The 23,949-nt window shown below is 34.2% G+C and overlaps 1 long non-coding RNA gene across 1 annotated transcript; it reads right to left on the bottom strand.

Moving 5' to 3' along the window:
• Positions 1-21,169: 21,169 nt before the first annotated feature.
• On the bottom strand, positions 21,170-22,574 carry LOC126694773 (uncharacterized). Its single transcript, XR_007645876.1, has 3 exons — positions 22,417-22,574; positions 21,642-21,827; positions 21,170-21,388 (listed from the first exon to the last, which is right to left on the bottom strand). It is a non-coding gene; the product is annotated as an uncharacterized LOC126694773 (long non-coding RNA).
• Positions 22,575-23,949: the final 1,375 nt, after the last annotated feature.

Below are 23,949 nucleotides of genomic sequence, written 5' to 3'. Positions count from 1 at the left end.
AAGGATTTATGCTTGTTATGGGTCAAGTAATAGAGAGTGTAGTAAACTGAACCAGAATTTCCGCTTGAGGGGTCAAAGTATGAATTAAAAATTTCTTGAGATTCAAGGATAGTTAATATAGGCAAAAATACCATATTGGTCCTTACATTTTATAATCATAGTTAATTTGGTCCTTATATTTTGGTGCAGTCAATTTGGTCTCTGTCATTTTCAACTTGTAGTTAATTTGGTCTCTATCATTAACTTTTTAATAGAAATAGTATATATGGCTAATGAATTGTACTGTTGGCACACTTCACACCTACTTGGCTACTAAAATAATAATTAAAATTTTTATTTAGCATATAAAAAATGCCACGTTAGCTGCATCTAAATGAAAACAAAAAATTAATTAATTAATTTCTCAAATTTACGGATTGAAAAAAAAAATCTTAAATCTTTCTTAGCCTTTGTTTGGTTTCCAAGAAAACAAAGGAAAACACCATTGAAGCCCATCTAAATCCAACCTCAATCAAACTTCAAATCCAAAAAAACCAACCCCAATTGAAACCCACCAGCCACCAACACTCAATATCGGAGAACCATTTTTCAGATCCAAAACAATCGAGGAACCCATTTTGCAGATTGGTGATGTTTGGTTGTTGTGGCCGCTCCTGAAGCTTACTACCTCTGTCCACCACCACCAGTGATTGCCACCAAACGTTGTGCTTGTACCGGCCTTGTATCCCTCTCCTTTTCTCTGTTCTCACTGAAGCATCATGACCATGACCGTCTCCATTAATTTGAAGATAAAAACTAATATGGAATATATTGATAAAAAGAAAATTAATATAAAATATATTGATAAAAACAAAGAGGGGAAGCGCACGTATGCATATTCAAAAGCAAGAAATTACCTTAAATATAAATTATTCTACTCCTTACCAACCCCTGGTACAATTTAGGGAAAAATATGATAAGCAGAAAACATATATGTCCTTTAAATTCACTGCCATCTCCATTAAAATTTTGAACAAAAAACCTAATATGGAATATATTGATAAAAAAAAAAAAAAAAAAAAAAAGAAAGAAGAGGAAGTGCATGTATGCATATACAACAAAAAGAAATTACCTTAAAATATAAATAAATACATAAATAAAAGAATAACATTGCTTGAAAGTTGAAATTTATTAACTTCTTATATTTCATGGTTTGCCCTTAATTTATCTTGATTAGGAAATAAGTTTTGTTTACCAAAGGATTAATAGCATAAAACAACAAAACCGTATAAATAATAATAATTTTTAAAAAAAATTTAGAAGTTTTTTTGGGAGATGGTCCGCACATCATGGACCAATAAACTAAACCTATAAAATGAGGTATTGCAAAACTCCAAAAAGACTGCGATAAGTAGAAGTGTTTAAAAGTGGTTCACCATAAGTGCCAGTAATTAAGGTAGGGAGTAGAGCATGGCTTTGTATTGAACTTATTGTATTTGATGAGTAGATCTATAGTGCATTTGGGTAAGGTAGAGACTTGAATCAGAATGTGTTATTTGAGTGCGTCAATGGACTCGCAAAATGAGGAAACCACCAACAGCAAGTTTTGACTATATATGACATCTGCCATACTTTTGTGTATCCATGTTATATAAGAGACATGCTCGGCCTAGGGAGTAATAGACGGTGTGCCCGATGGCTGAATTTAGCTATTGATGTATGAACAATGTTTATTAAGTAAATAAAATCTCTGTTTTCTACCAAAAAAAAAAAAAGCTTAATGAGCCAAGGCTTTTGACTTCAAATCTAGAGCTTAAGGATTTGTTGAGGCAATCAATAAAGGTGATATTATTTATAGTGATGACAATGTGGAATAGGTAGTTTGGAATGTTTTGATCATGTGTTTACACCCCATTTACCAACCTCCGATTAACATAATCAAGGGCAAAATTGTCATTTCACAACTCGAGGTTAAAATTGAAATTTGACCATTGGATTTCCTAAAAATTCACATAAAACAAATCTAGAAAATGTAATGATCAAAACAATGTGTCATGTTGTTCAATCGGACCATCATATTAAAAGTTATAGCTGAATCAAGTTTCCTAAAAAAAAAACTATGACTAGTATAACTGTCAAATTTCATTACAATACCCTCTGCTCCCTCTATAAAGAGAGGGGGGGATTCACAGTTCAAAGAACCTCGTTCTCCTAAAGTTCAAGAGTAAGGACTTGAGTATAATCATTGTGCAACTAGTGATCCTTAATTTAGTTTACGACCAAGTCTTTCATTGCCTATTCTCTAGAACTCTAGTGAAATTTCTTCCCTTTTTATGCACGTATTATTGTTAGTGTCATTCTTTGTGTGATTGTTTTGTTATATTGGATTGCTAGTTAAATGAACATGTTTTGTTGTGATGATATGGGATAATTAGGATTGAAGCATACTGGATTTTAGAAATAAATCAAATGATGTTCACATGTTTATTACATAATGTTCTTGCAATAATCCATTTGTTCTTATGAAGTTCATGAATAATCACATGTTAGATCTTAAATTCTCATTGATAATATTGCAATCACAAGTTTAATACATTCAAATTAAAATTATAATTCATTACAACAATAAGACCTAGGGCATGTCTAGTACGTTGTAATGATGATTACATAATTTACATTGTAATATAAAAAACTGTAATGAAATAATTATTCTTTTACATCTATTTGGTGATATGATATGATAAGGTAGTAGAATGACATTATATTTTTGTCAAAATTTGTAAAATACCCTTATGTAGGTAATTATATATTTACATTTTTTTTTTAAGTCTCATTAATTTAATAATATAATATATCATACCAATGGGACCATATTAGGCCTAAAAAACCATGTATTATTATTATAAAGTTTCAACCTATGACATCTGCTTTTGATGATTCTACTCTTTATCATCAGATCAAGATACTAAGACATTTTTGGTGTAGGCAGGGATTGAACCCTAGATATCTTATTTAACTATTAGAGACTTTGTTAGTAGAGCTAACTTGAACAAAACCATTGAATTATTAGATATTAAGAACTGTATATTACTTAAAAGTATATATATTAATGTGGGGGGTAAAAGACCAGGAGGTCCATGTCAATGTCAACATTGGGCCAAGGGCCCAGTCCAAGGAAAAACCCCTCCTCGGCCATGGGAAGAACCCTCATCGGCATAGACGTAGCCGAGGACAAAGGGGGCAACCTGCCACTGGTAGTGACACTCCAGATCATTCCACGGAACAGGAAAAGTACTAAAGCAGAAAAGGACAACAGAGAAAATGGAAATGTCTGAGGGAAAGGCTGCCATTATTGCATTCAGTGCTTGGTGCCTGACATAGCCATGCTTTTCTGCCTTTATAACCATTCCCAACAACTAAAGGAAAGGGTTGATGGGACAAGTACCTCCCTTAGGAACCCCATTTAGGAGGAAGGAAACTACTATAAAAAGGGAGTGGAGGGAGACAGAAAGGGGGGCTCAGACCCCTCAACACACCAGAGGCACCAGAAAAAGCTTTTCAGACCGTGCCGAGGACCAATCTTCTATGGTAAACTCAGTCCATCTCAGCTTGATCGTGAAGAACACCGTGTTAACCGTTGTCCATACACTAAGGCCTAACTCTTCGATCCACTCTCTACAAATTCATTGTAACGGGCTCACTGGTCTAAGGTCCCATACATCTTGGGCCTGGGCTGAAAAACGTGACCCCATAATTGGCGCCGTCTGTGGGAAGAGCTTGTGCGTTGGCGAATGCAACGGTTAATCATGGTGGGATCAAGCTCCTATCAACAAGAGTCCCTCAAGAAGACCATTTTGGCAGTGGTACAAGCTACACGAAAGCTTCCCCATTATCTCCAAGAACACACCATCATTGTCGTAACTTAGCTTCCACTTAGGTCTACACTTCGAAGCGTTGATTACGTGGGAAGGATTGCTAAACGGAGCGCGGTTCTAGGGGCTTCTGGCATCAGATGTGTGCCCCGTGCACTTGTCAAGGGGCTAATTCTCGCGGGTCTAGTAGTCCGGTTCGCTGACTTCCCTTTAGAGGAAAAAGTCGAGGGCCAAACCGGAATCTTTTGAAGCGATTAAACAGAACCTTAGCTATGTCGGGTCCCCGGACCTTCGGCTTTGGGGAAATTAACACGCATTGACAACTTTCTAAACGACTAAGTACTAGACAGAACTAAGGTCTTGCATGGTCTTCGGACTCAAACCTATGGGGAAACTAGCTACTTCAAGAAGATCAAAGTACTAAACAGAACCAAGGTCTTGCATGGTCCTCGGACTCAAACCTATGGGGAAACTAGCTACTTCAAGAAAATTTAAGTACTAGACAGAACCAAGGTCTTGCATGGTTCTCGGACTCAAACCTATGGGGAAACTAGCTACTTCAAGAAGATCCAAGTACTAGACAGAACCAAGGTCTTGCATGGTTCTCGGACTCAAACCTATGGGGAAACTAGCTACTTCAAGAAGATCCAAGTACAGACAGAACCAAGGTCTTGCATGGTCCTCGGACTCAAACCTATGGGGAAACAAGCTACTTCAAGAACATCTAAGTACTAGACAAAACCAAGGTCCTGTATGGTCCTCGGACTCAAACCTATGAGGAAACTAGCTACTTCAAGAAAACCCAAGTACTAGACAGAACCAAGGTCTTGCATGATCCTTGGACTCAAACCTATGGGGAAACTAGCTAGTTCAAGAAAATCTAAGTAATAGACAGAACCAAGGTCTTGCATGGTACTCGGACTCAAACCTATGGGGAAACTAGCTACTTCAAGAAAATCTAAGTACTAGACAAAATCAAGGTCTTGCATGGTCCTCGGACTCAAACCTATGGGGAAACTAGCTACTTCAAGAAAATCTAAGTACTAGACAGAACCAAGGTCTTGCATGGTCCTCGGACTCAAACCTATGGGGAAACTAGCTACTTCAAGAAGGTCCAAGTACTAGACAGAACCAGGGTCTTGCATGGTCCTCGGACTCAAACCTATGGGGATACTAGCTATTTCAAGAAGGTTTGAGTACTAGACAGAACCAAGGTCTTGCATGGTCCTCGGACTCAAATCTATGGGGAAACTAGCTACTTCAAGAAGGTTCGAGTACTAGACAGAACCAAGGACTTGCATGGTCCTCGGACTCAAACCTATAGGGAAACTAGCTACTTCAAGAAAACCCAAGTACTAGATAGAACTAAGGTCTTGCATGGTCCTCGGACTCAAACCTATGGGGAAACAAGCTACTTTAAGAACATCTAAGTACTAGATAAAACCAAGGTCTTGTATGGTCCTCGGACTCAAACCTTTGGGAAACTAGCTACTTCAAGAAAACCCAAGTACTAGACAGAACCAAGGTCTTGCATGATCCTCGGACTCAAACCTATGGGGAAACTAGCTACTTCAAGAAAATCTAAGTAATAGACAGAACCAAGGTCTTGCATGGTCCTCGGACTTAAACCTATGGGGAAACTAACTACTTCAAGAAAATCTAAGTACTAGACAGAATCAAGGTCTTGCATGGTCCTCGGACTCAAACCTATGGGGAAACTAGCTACTTCAAGAAGGTCCAAGTACTAGACAGAACCAAGGTCTTGCATGGTCCTCGGACTCAAACCTATAGGGAAACTAGCTACTTCAAGAAAATCTAAGTACTAGACAGAATCAAGGTCTTGCATGGTCCTCGGACTCAAACTTATAGGGAAACTAGCTACTTCAGGAAGATCCAAGTACTAGACAGAACCAGGGTCTTACATGGTCCTCGGACTCAAACCTATGGGGAAACTAGCTACTTCAAGAAGGTCCAAGTACTAGACAGAACCAAGGTCTTGCATGGTCCTCGGACTCAAACTTATGGGGAAACTAGCTACTTCAAGAAGGTCTGAGTACTAGACAAAACCAAGGTCTTTTATGGTCCTCGGAGTCAAACCTATAGGGAAATTAGCTACTTCAAGAAAAACCTAAGTCCTAGACGGAACAAAGGTCTTGCGTAGTCCTCGGACCTCCAGCTTTGTGGAAACTAACACGCGATGGTACCTTTCTAAGCGTTTAAACTGAGTTCAATCATGCCTCTTTCCTCGGACCAGACGCCTAAAGCAAGTTAAAGCTGTAAATATCATCGGAAACATAGAAAAGAACCCTAGTACCCGGTGATCCGCTCGGACAGTTTACCTTAGCTTACACGTCCTTGGGCGGTCACCCTGTTTGCAATGCAGAACATACGGTTGTTTTCCTGGTTAATCTTATATAGTTAACTTATTTAAAGTCGGCATTGTTGTGCCCGTTAGTTTTGATAAGCTCAGGGTGACAACTCCTTACCATCAACGGTGTCAGTTCTAAGTACTATTCAAAAGAAAAGATACCAGCACGCCTATTCATAAAATAATTATTGCGGAAAAGAAAAGGTACGCAAAATGAAATAAAATCATCTTTTTATTAGATAAAGAAGAAGTACAATGTACATAAAAGGGCTTGGACAAGCCAATATCAGAAGCTAACTACAAAAAGCAGTACACGGGAACGATAAATCCTCAATCTTGCTCTAGTAGCAATCAAGCAAGTATGGATGGCACCGGCGGTGGAAGAGAAGAAGAAGCAGGAACGCCAAATTCACATACTTGTTCTAGCAGCAATCGAGCAAGTATGGATGGTACCGGCGATGAGAAATCAAACCCGCACACGCGTGACATATGACGCTGGATGAAAATCCAAGTTTTGTCGCACCAAAAATCTGATGCGACCTACGCCTGCTTCAGATTTTGGCTGAAGGAAGAGAGACTTCCTTCTTGTCCAGTCGAGAGGGAGGAATATCTTTGGCCTCTGTCTCCCTTGCCCTGACTGGGTCATTCTAAATCTCGGCGACACCCGAGGCTTCTGAAAGGGGTTTGGCTCCTCCACCCTCACCTTATCCTTGACCATTTCACTCCCTAAATCTCAATCACTATCATAGTGGGGACTTTGGGAACATTTGGAGAGTTAGAGGCCTGAAAAACTCAAGGGTCTACGAATAAAGGAGAATGGTCCCCCCATGTGTCTTATATAAGGGGCAAACCTAATGGCAATCAATTTGCCCAAATCTCCAAGAAGGAATTACAAGCGAGATAAATCTTGCTCAATTTCCAAAGCAGTCTTCAGCTGTTGGATTTGTGTCACCTCGTGAAGAGACCTTAATGAAAGCGCGCCTCGTGCACCGAAACGGCAAGAACGTAGCTTGGATAAACTAAAAGAATGTCTCACAGCCAGGAACGTGCCTCAGGCAAGCGAAGAGGCTCTGGCATTAATGGAGGACAAGATTTGGCAAGCCATAACAATGGCCCGATGTCACCAAAACCCTCCTTTTCGTCCGAGGAGTCGGACAGCAGGATTTTGAGAGGCTATTGTGGGGGGTAAAAGACCAAGAGGTCCATGTCAATGTCCACATTGGGCCAAGGGCCCAGTCCAAGGAAAAACCCCTCCTCGACCATGGGAAGAACCCTCCTCGGCATGGATGTAGCCGAGGATAAAGGGGGCAACCTGCCACTGGTAGTGACACTCCAGATCATTCCACGGAACAGGAAAAGTACTAAAGCAGAAAAGAACAACGGAGAAAATGGAAATATCTGAGGGAAAGGCTGCCATTATTGCATTTAGTGCCTGCTGCCTGACATAGCCATGCTTTTCTGCCTTTACAACCACTCCCAACATCTGGAGGGAAGGGCTGATGGGACAAATACCTACCTTAAGAACCCCATTCAGGGGGAAGAAAACTACTATAAAAAGGGAGTGGAGGGAGACAGAAAAGGGGGCTGAGACCCCCCAACACACTAGAGGCACCAGAAAAAGCTCCTCAGACTGTGCCGAGGACCAATCCTCTCTGGTAAACTCAGTCCATCTTAGCTTGATCGTGAAGAACACCGTGCTAACCGTTGTCCATACACTAAGGCCTAACTCTTTGACTCACTCTCTACAAATTCATTGTAATGGGCTCACTGGTCTAAGGTCTCATGCATCTTGGGCCTGGGCTAAAAAACGTGACCCCACAATTAAAAATAAGGGAAATGATATTAAACTCACCTATGCTTATTTTAATAGTGCCTACATGTGGTTTGGACTTTATCACTTTACCCACCTCATTAGTTACCCCTCCCCCCCTTAGAACATTCATATTGGAGATGCTAAAACCACTTAGCTATTTTGGCATCTCCAATCATAAAACTTATACTACACTGGTGGTGCTATATCTAAAAAGATTTGACATTAATCTACAATAAACTCTCATAAATAAGAGTTCACTGTAGCAACTCTTATTTGTTTTTATTGTCTCTCTCATCTTAGTCTCAATCTCCACTAGAAGAAAAAAGACTTAATACAACGTAAAAGGTTGTTGCAATAATAACTAATGTCATTATAATAGGTGTTATTGCAACAACAAAAAAGGCGATACAAGCCGTTGTAACAAACTCCGAGGCAATAGGTTATGCAACACTAAATTTTTGTTGTAATAAATTCCACATATTGCAATGATTTACTTTGAAAATCTCGTTGCAATAGTTTGATTTTTTAATTAAAATTTTTTTAATTTAAAAATAAATAAATCATTTTTTAAATAATTATTTTTTCATTAACCTATTTTGCAATTCAAAAACCATTTCTAGGAACTATACTAACAAATTAAAGATATGCATAAAAGATGAAAAATTTGAAATACTTTATTTCAATATGTATGTCAAAAAATACAAATATATACAAAACTTGTTGAGTTTACATTCAATCACATAGTTTCAAAAAGTATGCAAAAATCAATACAACATGAAAGAAAAGTTTCTTCTTGAAGGTGTTATCCAAGCATACTTCGCGAGCATTTCATTGACTTACCATCTATTTTGGAAAAAAAATAATAAAATAATTATAAAGTTGAAAAACATCATTTATACAACACAATGACACCAATATACACCATCATTGATTCTAAAAAAAAAAAAAAAAAACACATATAAAACAATACTACTTGAAGACTGTTCAATTAAATAAAGAAAAATCAAATTAAAATTTAAAGAGAACCAAAAGATTACTTGAAAGTTAGAGGGAAAATCTTTAAACTGAGAAAGAGTCTCTCCAAAAAGACTATGAATTAAGAGAGATTGAAAGTTGAGAGAGAAAATTTAGAGTTAGTAGATATGAGAGTGAGATGGAAATTTGAGAGATAAGTTTTGTAGTTAGTAGATAAATTTGAATTTTGAGATACGCTTAAGAGAAAGAGGGAACGTGAAATGAGGAAAAAAAGAAGAAGAGACAGACGTGGGGGGGGGGGGGGAGAGAGAGAGAGAGAAATTGAGATAAGAAAAACATGGAGATAAATGTGGGTGAGAGAAAGAGGGAAACTAAGATGAAAAAAAAAATGAGGTAGGTGTGAGATAGGGAGAGAGACTTTGAGATTTAAAAAAAAAAAAAAAAGGAGATAGAGGTGGGTAAGATAAAGAGGGAAACTAAGATGAAAAAAAAATAAAGAGTTGGGCATGGGTGTGAGTGTGAGTTAAATTTGAGATGAGAAAAAAATAGGAAGATAGATGTGGTGAGAGAAAGTGGGAAATTGAGATGAGGAAAAAAGGAAGACATGTGTGGGTGAGAGAGAAATATTGAGACGAGAAAAAAAAAGGGATAGACATGGGTGGGAGAGAGGAAATTAATAAAAAAAAAATAGCACCAATTTCCCAAATTTTCCCGCTACTCAATTACTCACCTCTATTACATCAACAAAATTTATTGTGAAATAAAGATTTAACCTATTACAACAAGATAGTTCGATGTGAAATAAAAAATTACCTATTGCAACAACATATCTCAATGTAAAATAAGAGTTACCTATTATAACAACATATTTTGATGTAACATAATAATTATTGCTACAAGCTCATATTGGTGTAATAAATTTAAGTTACTATTACCAAAAAAAAAAAAAAAAAAAAAAAAAAAAAAAAAAAAAAAAAAACAACAACAACAACCTAGAGATGCAATAGTGTATATATTACATCCATTCTTATTATTATTATTATTTTGCAATAATACTTGTTGTATTATATCTTTTTTCTTGTAGTGCTCGCTCCCTCTCCTCTCTTAGACTTCCTCTTGTACGTCTCTCTCTCTCTCTCTCTCTCTCTTCTTGACTCTACCTCTCTCTTTGATTAAATCTGTGGGTTTCATTTGTGTTGTTTTTTGCCGTTAGTGGGTTTCAATTGTAGTCATGGGTTGTTGTGTATAGGGGTGTCCGCCCACCCGCAACCAATTCGAGAGTTTCGACAGTTGGCGGCGGGTTTCAGACTTTAAAAACTGACTTCGATGGGTCGATTGGCAGGTTCTCTTCTCTTAAGCCCAACTCATTGGATCCAACCATAAAACCCAACAAAATTTGGAAACTCCAAGCATTGTTTGGCTAGTATTTGGTGAAAATTCATCAGATCCGCCTAGATTTTTGTCGGATTTGGCAAGATCTCACTAGATTCGACGAGATAGAAAAGTAGGAGGATTAATTTTCTCTCATATGTGTTTGGTTGCGAGGAAAGAAAAGTAGAGAGATGAAAAATTAAGAAAAATAAAGTTGGTATAAATTTAAAATTATGTTCATATTAAATAAAACAAAAAGTAAAACATTTTTTATACTCACTTGTTATTAACAAAAATGTATATAAACACTTTGCTTTTTTTTTTTTTTTTTTTTTTTTTTCACAATCCAAAAGGATCCAAAACAAATAATAAAAAAAGAGAAAAAAAAAAAGGAAAAAAAAAGAATGGAAGAAACAGATAAAAACAAAAGAAATTAACAAAAAAGACAAAAAGTGAAATGAGCACCACCAAAAAAAAAAAAAAAAAAAGAACCTTTGCTTGTTGGTGGTGAAGCAAAATTTTGTCAAAATCATAGTTTCTCATTTTCACTTCCATTTTCTCCCTAATTTAGGGAGATCAAGTTTTGGTGGGCTTGGAGAGAAAATAGTCGGGCCTTATCATTTCTCTACCCCCTCCCATCTCACCCATTCTCTCTCATATTTTCCACTCTCATTTTTTCATCATTTTCAAAATTATCCCAACCAAACATACCTTTAGATAAGAGAGAGACAAAGAAGAAGAGAAAGAAAGAGATATAGAGGAAAAATAAAGAAAGATTAAAAAAATAATATTTAAATAAAGTGGTAAAAAAATAAAATATTTGATATTGGATATATTATAAAGTGAAATATTAAAATAGATCTTTTAGTTGCTCTTACTCCCCGCGTAACTCCTCAAATTCTCACCATTAAAAAAAAAAAAAAAGCAAATAAATGAAGATTAAATAAGATTTTGTAGAAATCTAGAACACAAACTATATATCCCATTTCCATCCATTTTGTCGGTCTCTCTTTCAAATCTCATATAAGAGCATTAGTACCCGCACTGCTATATGCCATATGTTGGCATATTTTAGCATCAAAGCACAAGAAACATGCTTTTTCCGGGCTTCTATTGTAAATTTTTTTACAATGCTACTACAGTACCATCTTATATATAAGATGGTACTGTAGCAGGCTTGTATAAATTTTTTACTAATTTATTCTCTCCTTCATTAGCTGTCTCCCACTTTGTCTCTCTGTCTCCCGCATATCTCTCTCTCATTTCTCTGGTTCTCTCTTTGTTGCAGTGTAGCCTCAGTCCCACTTTGTCTCTCCATCTCCCTCATGTCTATCTTTCTCTCATTTCTCTAGTTCTCTCTCTATAGCAGTGTAGCCTCAGTCCTCACTCGTGTGTCTGAGATTGGCGTGGTGGCGAGGCGGGTGGCGTGGTTGACATTAGTGTGGCGGCATGGAGGATAGCGCGTTAGAGATCGGCGTGGAGACCGATGTGGAGACTGATGTGGAGATCGGCATAGAGATTGGTGTCAAGAGTGTGTTTTTTTTGTGGTTGGTGTGGCCAGTGTTTGGGTTTGGCTATTGTGTGGTTTCTAGGTTTGGTGGTGGCATGGTGGCTTGTTACTTGTGGTTGTTATGGAGGTTTCTTGGTGGTTCTTGCTGTGGCTGTAGTGTTTAGTGGGTGTCCATCTAGATATGGTGTGGTGCGTTTTGATTTGGGTTTGATTTTGTCCTTTGATTCTCACCATGGCTGTGACTGGTGTTTGGTGGGTTTTTTAGTGGTGGCTTTGTGGGTTTTGTAGGTGGAGGTGGTGGTGGATTTTATGGGTTTTGTTCCAGGTGGTAGGGTGGGTTTTTTTCATGGTGGTGGTGGTGGGTTTCTTGTGGCAGATGTAGTGGTGATGGGTGGTTGAAAGAGAGAGATAGTGAGGAAAAGATAATCAGAGTGAAGGGGGAGATGAGAGAGAGAGATTAGATTATATTATTTTATTAGGTAGTATATATTATTTTAAAGGATTGAATAGGAAAATAAAAGTTAGGATGTTAGGTGTGTTGTAAAATGGTATGGTATAATAGATAAAGTAACTTTTAAGATGGTAAAATGAATATTTTTGAAGAAACTATATGTGAATGCTCTAAACACGGAAAAATAAAGCAACACACAAATACTTTGAACCTGTACCCCAACATGCTTTTTGATCAGCAAATTTGGACGCTTTCGCCTTCTTCTTCTTCTCTCTTTAAAATTAACATTTTAGTTCCTATAGAGCGTTCTTTTAGATCTCCAGAAGTCGAATCCAAAGAACGTTCTTGCGATGATACCTCATTGTTAACACATATTTAGATCTCTAATGGCGGAATCAATATACTAACATATTTTAAGATACTTCATTCATTTTTTCTTAAGATGATACCTCATTTTGACTGACTCTTGGTGATTAGAAAATGGAAGGTAAATTAAAATATTGGCTCTTGTTTTGAGGAGTAATGTCCATTGTTGTGTATCTGCATCAAGAATGATACAAATAGGTGGCATTGATGATTTTACCAAAGTGGGTGTTCAATTCTTTAACGGAAATAGGCTTTTGCAACTTTTGAAATTATTTTAAAAAACAAATGATGGCATTTCATGGCCTCTAGTTGCATTTCTAATTTGTTGAAAATTTAGTAACATTTCATTTTATTTTTTGGTAAAAGTCTATTAGAGTTCCATAACAAGTGTGTCACAAGACATGCAACGTGATCCTTACTACGCTTTCATGGTGATGATTTGACAACATTTGGTCTTATCTTCATGGCAAAAATTTGGTAGAATTAAGCTTTAGGTGCACCGTGATAAGAAACTTTGCCATAGTGCATTTATAGCTCCCTATGTGGTGCGTGTCATACGTTGTCTTGGCCTCTTAAACATCAAATGAAACAAACATATTTAAGTATAAAATCTTGAAAAAGAAAATTCTTTAGATTAAATATGACTGACCTAGATCATTACTTAACAGATTTGAAAAGTTCGGTAAGGCCACTTGTATGCACCAACTCATGAGATGTGATGTGATTGCTCTATGGTATATACGAATAATTAGTGACCTATCATTTGAAACCCTAATTTTAGGTTCAAAATACATAAGAAAGACATTAAAGTAATTAAGTTAGCATCTTATACTGTTTAATTTGATTCAGGGGTCAATTTTGTGGTTTATGTAATTTTTATTGTGAAATAGGTGCAATCTAGTAAATTTCGAGTGTTTTGCTATTTTTCTAGTAATTTTGGTGAATGTAAGAGATTTTTTTTTTCATAATTTCAATGGAGTTTAGGGTTTATCTAGTATTTCTGGTGGTATTAGGGGTATATTAGTGTGATTTAGGGTTAATTTGGTCTTTTGGATTATATTTGGGATATTTTGGTAATTTCTATGGAATTCAAGATTAATTAAGTAAATTTTGAGGTTTTGAAGGTATTCAAGTCATTCTAGTGTTATTTAGGCTTAATTTGGCGATTTTGAATACTTAGGGAGTTTTGATAATTTCCTAGGGTTCAAGGATATTTCATAATTTCCATCAAATTAGGGGAATTTTGATAATTTCTTTAGTAGTTTTTTGGTAATTTTATTAATTTTAGAGAAATCTGTGTAATCATCCTAAAGTGTAATGACCTAAGTGTGATTTAGGAAGTGTAGGGGCTTAAGTGTAATTTCATTGAATTATAGAGCTTAAGTAAAATTTTGAAAAACTTAAGGGTTTTAGTGTGATTTTAACAAAGTTTGAGGTGTTTGTACAATTTTCATTAAGAATGGGTGTTTTCGTAATAAATTAAAGATGTAAGGACTATTTTGTAATTCTGAAAGGTTAGTGGTTTGGTTTTGGATTTGGGTTTGAGTTTATACTTAGGCCGAAATGGATTGTTAGAAGGTGGATTTAGGCATTTAAAAGCAAAAGGTTGGGCTCCATTTATGTGGGTTTAGGTTTTGGCTATGTTTTAGATAGATTGGGGTCGCTATGTTCTTAGTTATAAGAGAGGAAGCATACAGGCCAAGTTGGCTTGGGGTCTTAGATTCAGTCAAGCGGGGTTTCATTTTCTTTTTTTTTTCTCACACTCTGATCTTCTTGCTTGAATCTACCATCCCTTTTTTCCTTCTTTTTTCTCTCTTTTCCTTTCTAATTCTTAGATCCAGCCCTATTTTCTTTTTTTGATCCAGTTAACAGAAGAGAATTTATCAATTGACAATTTAAAAAAAAAAAATTGATATCACTTTTATGAGAAATATAAAAAGTTGTAAGAGATCAAAAATTTTTTTTTTTTTTCTTTTCTCATAAAAATTTTCTAAGACTATTTCCTAAAACAATACTCTTGAGTGCTTGTGGGGTGTAAGGGGCAAAGGATGGGGTTCAAGTCTTAAAAAGGGAGCTTCACACATATATACACTTAGATTATGCTAGAACAGAATTTTTCTCTTGTATCCAAAAAATAAAAAGCATCCATTAAATTTTTCTTTATTTTTTATTTTAATTTCACATCCTTTCTTTTCATGCCTTCACCAACGGTTCTAAGAGGAAGTTTGTAGGGGCTTCTACCCATAGATGTCTTCAATTGTGGTTGTTGTTTCAAACAGTTTCGAATGTGTATTTGTTCATGGACTTTGGGTAATCTTGGAGGATTTATGCTTGTTATAGGTCAAGTAAGAAAGAGTGCAATGGACTGAACCAAAATTTCAGCTAGATGGGTCATAGTATGAATTAAAAATTTCTTGAAATTCAAGGATAATTAATATATTAAGATTTTTAAATTTTTCAGGGTACATTTAAGATTTAAAACTAAATTAATACATAGAAAATAAAATTAGCATGCATTCAATGTTAATAACATATAGAGAAAAGAAACTTTTCTTAATAATTTCTTATCAATTACCTATTAAAATAAAACTTGACATTATTTTAAATCTTGAAAATCGAATATGATTGATTTTGTACTAAATTTTTTGGTTAAAATATAAATTAACCCTTTAAGTTTGACTAAAATTTATTTCAGTCCTCTAACTTTGTTTTTATTCAATTGAGTTCTCTAAATTTCAAATTTATTTATTTCAGACCTTTTGTCCAACCCCATTAAAAAAAAAAAAAACTTGCTATTAAATATGCAATTAACTAATGAAAAAAGATATTTTGAAAAAAAAAATCTCACATAAAAAATTCTATAAAATATTTTTATTAATTTTATAGATTTTTTTTTTCTTGTGAAAATAATATTTTTTTAATGGCAATTAAAAAAAAAAAATAGAAGATCTTAATTGAATAAATTTGAAACTTAGAGAACTCAATTAAATTAAAGTAAAGTTAAAGGACTAAAATGAATTTCAACCAAACTTAAAGGGTGCAATTTACATTTTAGCAAAAAAATTTCTAAGAACTTCTTTTTCAATATACATGAATCAAAGAGATATTTAGAGAATAATTTTACTTATATTGTGAATTTTAATTTTTTCAATATTCATAATTGAAAATTTTGTTTCATAGTTGCAGTAGAAACATTGTAAAAGAAAGCTCAAGTACAATCACTTCGCAAATAATTTTGTAGGATGCTAATATTCTACTCCTTACCAACCCTTTGGTAGTTTTTTATTTTTATTTATTTTAAAAAAGAAAGATAAATACAAAAAACATATATGTGCTTGGAGTCCACTACCATCTCCATTAATTTGAAGATAAAAATTAATATGAAATATATTGAAAAAATGAAAATTAATATGAAATATATTGATAAAAATAAAGAGGGTAGGCGGCACGTATGCATATTCGAAAGTAAGAAATTACCTTAAATATAAATTATTCTACTCCTTACCAACCCTTGAACAATTTAGGAAAGAAGAGGTGGTACAATTTAGGGAAAAATATGATAAATAGAAAATATATATGTGCTTTAAATTCACTGCCATCTAAATTTAAATTTTGAAAAAAAAAAATAAAAAACCTTATATGGAATATATAGATAAAAAAAAATAGAAGAAGAGGAAGTGCACATGTGCATATACAACAACAAGAAATTACCTTAAAATATAAATAAATAAAAGAATAACATTGCTTGAAAGTTGAAAGTTATTAACTTCTTATATTTCATGGTTTGCCTTTAATTTATCTTAATTAGGAAATAATGTTTTGTTTACCAAAGGATTAATAGCATAAAACACCAAAACCATATAAATAATAATATTTTAAAAAAAATTATTATTATTATTATTATTATTTATTATTATTTTTTTTTTGGAGATGGTCCACACATTATGGACCAATAAACTAAACCTATAAAATGAGGTATTGCAAAACTCCAGAAAGACTGCAATAGGTAGAAGGGTTTAAAAGTGGTTCACCATAAGAGCCAGTAATTAAGGTCGGGAGTAGAGCATGGCCTTGTATTGAACTTATTGTATTTGATAAGTAGATCTATAGTGCATTTGGGTAAGGTAGCGACCTAAATCAAAATGTGTTATTTGAAGACCAAGAAAAGGGTAATTCTATTGTACTCCCCCTTTTTTTGGGGGTACAGTACCCACTAGTAGATAACCTGTTATACCGGGTTATCAAAACATCGCATTTGATAATACCAATCTCACATTGTGTAGTACTAACATCATATATGACTGTATTTTTGTCACATTTGGTGATTCCCTTATTTTTTCTAACATTCGATGGTACTATCCTCACATTATGTAGTACCAACATTGCATGTAACTGTACTTTTGTCACATTCGATGATTCCCTTATTTTTTTTTCCACATTTGATGGAACCATCCTCACATTGTGCGATACCAATATCACATGTGACTGTACTTTTGTCACATTTGATGATTCTCTTATTTGTTTTCTCACATTTGATAGTATCATCCTCACATTGTGCGATACCAATATCACATGTGACTGTACTTTTGTCACATTTGATGATTCTCTTATTTGTTTTCTCACATTTGATAGTATCATCCTCACATTGTGCGGTAGCAACATCACATGTGACTGTACTTTTGTCACATTCGATGATTCCCTTATTTTTTTTTCTCACATTTGATGGTACCATCCTCACATTATGCAATATCAACATCACATGTAACTGTACTTTTGTTACATTCAGTAGTTCTCTTATTTTTTTTTCTTCACATTTGATAATTTTATTGTCACATTGGGCAGTATTAACATCACACTTGATTGTACCTTTCTCACATTCTATGGTACTTCAATTTTTTCCTCACATTTAACAGTTCCATTGTCACATTGAGCATTACCAACATCACATGTGACTGTACTTTTGTCACATTCGGTAGTTTCCTTATTTGTTTCTCATATTTAATGGTTCCATTGTCACATTGGGCAGTACTAACATTACATTTGACTGTACTTTTGTCACATTCGGTTGTACTTGTATTTTTCCTCACATTTGATAGTACTATTCTCAAATTGTGCAGTACCAATATCACATGCAACTCTACTTTTTTCACATCAGTGGTTCCCTTATTTTTTTTCTCACATTTGATGGTTCCATTGTTACATTGAATAGTACTAACATCTTATTTGACTGTACTTTTTATCACATTCGATAGTACTTTAATTTTTACTCACATTTGACAATTCCATCATCACATTAGGTAGTATCAACATCACATGTGACTGTACTTTTGTCACATTCATTAGTTCCCCTATTTTTTTTTCCTCTTACATTTGATGGTTCCATTATCACATTAAGTAGTATTAACATCACATATGACAATATTTTTACCACATCCAGTTGTACTTGTATTTTTTTTGACATTTGATGATGCCATCTTCAAATTGTGTAATACCAAAATCACATGTGACTGTATTTTTGTCATGTTTGATAGTTCAATTTTTCTTTTCTTGCAAATGATGGTTCTATTGTCACATTAGGCAGTACCAACATCACATTTGACCGTACTTTTCTCACATTTGGTTGTACTTTAATTTATTTTTTCTCACGTTTGACAGTACTGTCCTTACATTATATAGTACCAACATCAAATGTGACTGTACTTTTGTCACATTTGATGATTCCATTATTTTTTTCTCACATTTGATGGTACCATTGTCACATAAGGCAATACCAATATCACATTAAACTGTACATTTCTCACATTTGGTGGTACTTTTGTCATATTTGATGGTTCTATTTTTTTTTTCACCAACTACCATAATACCCCTAAAACCTAAAAAATGACCGAAATACTTTTAGAACCTAAAAAATGACAGAATAACCCTAAAACTTAAAAAATTACCAAATAACCCAAAATAAATTATTGAAATAACCACAAAACTAAAAAAAATGATCGAAATACCCTTAAAAAAAGACCAAATAACCTTGAAACTTAAAAAAAAAAAGACCAAAATTACCTAAACCTAAAAATGACCAAAATAACAATGATACCTAAAAAAATGACCAAAATACCCCTAGGACAAAAAAAAAATTACCAAATGTCCTTGAAACTTAAAAAATGACCAAAATTACCATAAAACCTAAAAAATGACTAAAATAACCACGAAACCTAAAATATGACCAAAATACGCTTAGAAAAGAAAATGACTGTAATGGCCCCTATACGTAGAGAATATCTAAAAATATCTTAGAAACTTGATAAAGACTGAAATACCCTTAGTTAGGGGTGTGCATGGGTCAAGTTGGGTTAAGTTAAGAAATTCTTCCAACCGAACCCACCATGGTAGGTTAAAAAAATCCAACCCAACCCATCATAGGGGTTCAACCCAACCTAACCCAATCCACCCATGTGGATTGGGTTGGGTCAGTTGGACCCATTGGTTGGACAATTTTTGTTTATTTATTATTATTATTAATAGTGCCATGGAACCACTGCTCTCTCTCTCTCTCTCTCTCTCTCTCTCTCTCTCTCTCTCTCTCTCTCTCTCTCTCTCTCTCTCTCTCTCTCTCTCTCTCTCTCTCTCTCTCTCTCTCTCTTAGGTTTCTTTTAGTTTCTGAAAACTCCTCATTCTAAGGCCTTAATGTATTTGTTCTTATAAAATATTGGAAAGCCTAATTTTAACATAATTGACTATTAAAAGGTCAATTTTCATTTCTCTACTTTGTTCATTCACATGGGTGGCTGATAGTAGCCCACATTAACTCCTTAGTGTAAGCAAGACTTATTTACTAGGATTTGAAACTAAGCCATATAATTTATGGCCTTGTCTTCTTTTAGTTGCTTCGGTATATATATAAGCCCTTATTAGAATGGACATTGAGAAATAGAGAAAATCAATAATAAAGAAAAAAACATAGAAATTGAAAATGACCCTGAAACCCAAAAGGTAAATTAAGTGTATTAGATAGGTGAAGAATGGTAAAATAAGAATTTAAAGGAACATAACATTGTACTTGTCATGCCCCAAACTCAAAAGGGTCCAAAGCATGAGAAATACAACCCAAAGGTACTTGTAGATTTTTCCTTTTTTACAATTCAATCCAAATAATTCATACCAAGTACCAATATCAAGAATTTTCATAATAATTTCATTATAGATACTCCCAAAATAAGTCAAAACTTTATACAATAATTACAAGGACTATTAGCCAGAAAAGAATAGATGTCCGAATAAATATAATTACATATCATCAGCTTGTACCATCAATGAGAATAAAAGTCATCACCACTATTAAACACAAAAAAATGAGTCAAGCCAAATTTAGGATGTATATCATCTAAATATCACCATCACAGAAGTCTAGTCTTTATTAGTAGTAAGTCTATACTTCAGAACTTCTCTTAGTTCTTGTCTTCTATTTGTCTTCAGAACCTCACAATTTTATTTCTTGCTTGTGATCACATATTACAACAATTGAAACACATTTGAGAAGCAAATCGTTTGAAAAAGAAGCAATTGGAAACTCAATACTAGAAAAGCATGCTATGAATTACCAACCCACTAGCGTATCAAAAACTTGCTACTTAGTTCAAGTAACACACTTTACAGATATTCTCATATTAATCAAATCAATTACTTATTACTTTACAACTTATAGACAGTTCATAGTACCATTTCATCAAACACATAATTTGCATTACAAACCCACAAATGAAAACAAAAATAAAAAATAAAGACAAACTCAAAACAGACAACATGGTGCTAATCCAACTAGTAAACTATTAAATATAACAAATAGCATCAGTAAGACCATAAAATGCACTAGGAAATGAATTTCATGGGGGATGAACAAGAAAAAAGTTTAAGCAATAACACCCTATGAATTTTAAAAATAGATTGTGTTAATCTCTCAAGCAAACTGGGAATGAAACATACTTCAAATTATAATTTTTTTTCCCAAACCACTACTCAGCATCATGGATATTGTGTAGCTATTCTAACAATGCAGGATCATGCATTTGTGCAAAGTTTGGTCATACAAGGTTTCAGCTAAACAATTCTTTCGTCACTTGTGTAATTGGCTTAGCTAGTCCCTTTCACATATCAATTGCATGAAATTTTTGATAAGTAATTACATGTTACATTTTATACCTCTACAAGTAGTTATATAAAAAAAAGGGAACCATACTATATTTTCATGCTACTGAACATCTAATCATCATCATCATCAGGTTAATGCAAAGCCTGACTCTTATTTACGATATCAACCACAGGAAACACAACATGAGGTAGACATTGCAAAGCCTGACTCTTGTTTGCAATGTATAAAGCTATGAAAAATTAGTTCCTAATCTCTCATGGACTTGAATTTTTTTCCTTGTACTGAATGTACATCAATGACTGTGTAAAGTAGCTCAAAACCTCAGCCTAAAACTCTTGCAGTTAAATAGATAGCTCATAGAGGCATTTCATCAAATAGTTAATTGCATTTCAATTAGAGCCACCTTGAATTGTAAAAAACATAAAATATCTGAAAATATCTTTACAAAACTAAATGTGAATACCCCATCTCTTTGGGCAAATCAAACCTCCCTCCCCATGTATTACTAGTGAAATTGTGTATGTCAACATGAGAGTGCACCTACAAGACATAAACATAGGCAGAAGCAAAGATCATCAATATCAATGATTTGAAATTGTCTAAAATAAATTCCAATATCTGACTGATTTACATTTTATATATTCTGGTGATGCCTCAATAAGGGTCAAAGAAGTACAGTCATAGTTTAAAAACAAAAGGATTCAACCTGCCAATGATGTCCTATTGAAGCATAAACTAGCATTGAACTTGAATATTGAACAATCAAAATATTCAGATATTGTTAGATTCTCACATGGTCAAGTGTGCGATATCCTGCAAACACATATAAAAGTTTTTTAATCTGTATGGATGCTCCATCAAGATGAGGTACCAGTGCTGGTGGCGTCTCCACCCATTGTAATTCAGGTGCAGGTAAATCAGCAAAAGTAAAAATCTCTCAGGTGTGCGTTCTTTTCTACCTTTAATTAACATCTTCTCTCTACAAAATATAAGACCATTCAGAATTCAATTGTACTAATCCACAACGAGACCTCACTTCACTTGTAAAAATGTGATTATAGAGAGGGGCCAGCCCTGAAAATCCAGACTAAACTAACAAATCTACTACTACACTAGACAATCAATAGACTAGAATGGAGCACCTCACAAAAACTTCAATGAAGAACTTAACACTACAAGCTTATGAAAAAACAGAAAATAAAGTTGGGTGGGCAACCATATTGGGAATCAGAGATATCCATTGCCAAGAACTAAAACCAAAATCAAAATCTCTGTAAGTTTCACATTATACATTTGCTAAAGGATATTTTAGGGGGCAAATTTCACATAGATTACAATTGGGGGGAAATCGAAGAAAATGGTTTTGTTTTCAATTGGAATCTGCTGAATAGGAAATTTCAGTTAAGATTTCACAAATTTGCCAATGTTAGTGCTCCAAAATTCCTAGATGAAAGAAAATCTCTCAAATCGGCCCAACATAAATAATAGAGAAAAAAATGGTTAAACCCACCATTCAAAAGCACAAACCTACAGGGTAAAATTCAGGAAGAATGATGAAAAATGATTACCTGAGAGTTCAGGGCAAACGTGGTGAAGATTGGCAGGAAAAATGATGAAAATGGTTAGCTGAGAGTTTGGGCAGACGTGGTGAAGATTGGCGAAGAGGAGCAAAGTTGAGAGAGAGATAGAGAGAGAGAGAGAGAGAGTTTTTTTTTTTACCCTAACCTTTGATACCGGTGAACGGTAACCCACTTAAATTATTTAAATGGTCAAGATTAAAAGCATTAGAGTGTATGGTTCAGATTTAGGTGGATACTGTACCTCCAAAATAAATGAGGGTACCGTAGAATAACCCGTGTAATAGGTAGTTTGCAATGTTCTGATCACATGCTTACACCCTATTTACCAACCTTCGATTAACATAATCAAGGGCAAAATTGTCATTTCACAACTCGAGGTCAAAATTAAAATTTGATCATTGGATTTCCTAAAACTTCACATAAAACAAATCTAGAAAATGTAATGATCAAAACAATGTGTCATGTTGTTCAATCGGACCATTATATTAAAAGTTATAGTTGAATCAAGTTTTAACGATTAATATATGTCTTTAGTTACAATTAGAACTAGACATGTTCAATTATGGTTAATTAATTATGACTGGTATTATTAATTATAACGAATAGTGTGTCAAATCTCATCACAATACCCTCTACTCCCTCTATGAAGAGGGGGGATTCACAGTTCAAAGAACCTCATTCTCCTAAAGCTCAAGAGGAAGGAATTGAGTAAAATTATTGTGCAACTAGTGATCCTTAATTTAGTTTACGACCAAGTCTTTCACTGCCTATTCTCTAGAACTCTAGTGAAATTTCTTCCCTTTTTATGCAAGTATTATTGTTAGTGTCATTCTTTGCATAATTGTTTTGTTATATTGGATTGCTAGTTAAATGAACATGTTTTGTTGTGATGATATGGGATAATTAGGATTGAAGCATACTAGATTTTAGAAATAAATCAAATGATGTTCACATGTTTATTACATAATGTTCTTGCAATAATCCATTTGTTCTTATGAAGTTCATGATAATCACATGTTAGTCTTAAATTCTCATTGATAACATTGCAATCACAAGTTTAATACTTTCAAATTAAAAATATAATTCATTACAACAATAAAACCTAGGGCATGTTGAGTACGTTGTAATGATGATTACATAATTTACATAGTAATATAAAAAGTTGTAATGGAATAATTATTCTTATACATCTATTTGGTGATATGATATGATAAGGTAATAGAATGACGTAATATTTTTGTCAAAATTTCCAAAATACCCTTATGTAGGTAATTATATATTTACATTTTTTTTCAGTCTCATTAATTTAATACTATAATGATATCATACCAATGGGTCCATATTAGGCCTAAAAAACCATTTATTATTATAAAGTTTCAACTTATAACATTCGCTTTTGATGATTCTACTCTTTATTATCAGATCAAGACACCAAGACGTTTTTGGTGTAGGCAGGGATTGAACCCTAGATCTCTTATTCAACTATTAGAAACTTTACTATTAGAGCTAACTTAAACAAAA

The sequence above is a fragment of the Quercus robur genome, chromosome 8, assembly GCF_932294415.1.
Source record: "Quercus robur chromosome 8, dhQueRobu3.1, whole genome shotgun sequence".
Classification (NCBI taxonomy): Eukaryota; Viridiplantae; Streptophyta; class Magnoliopsida; order Fagales; family Fagaceae; genus Quercus; species Quercus robur.
This window is presented reverse-complemented; position numbering and strand designations above follow the sequence as displayed.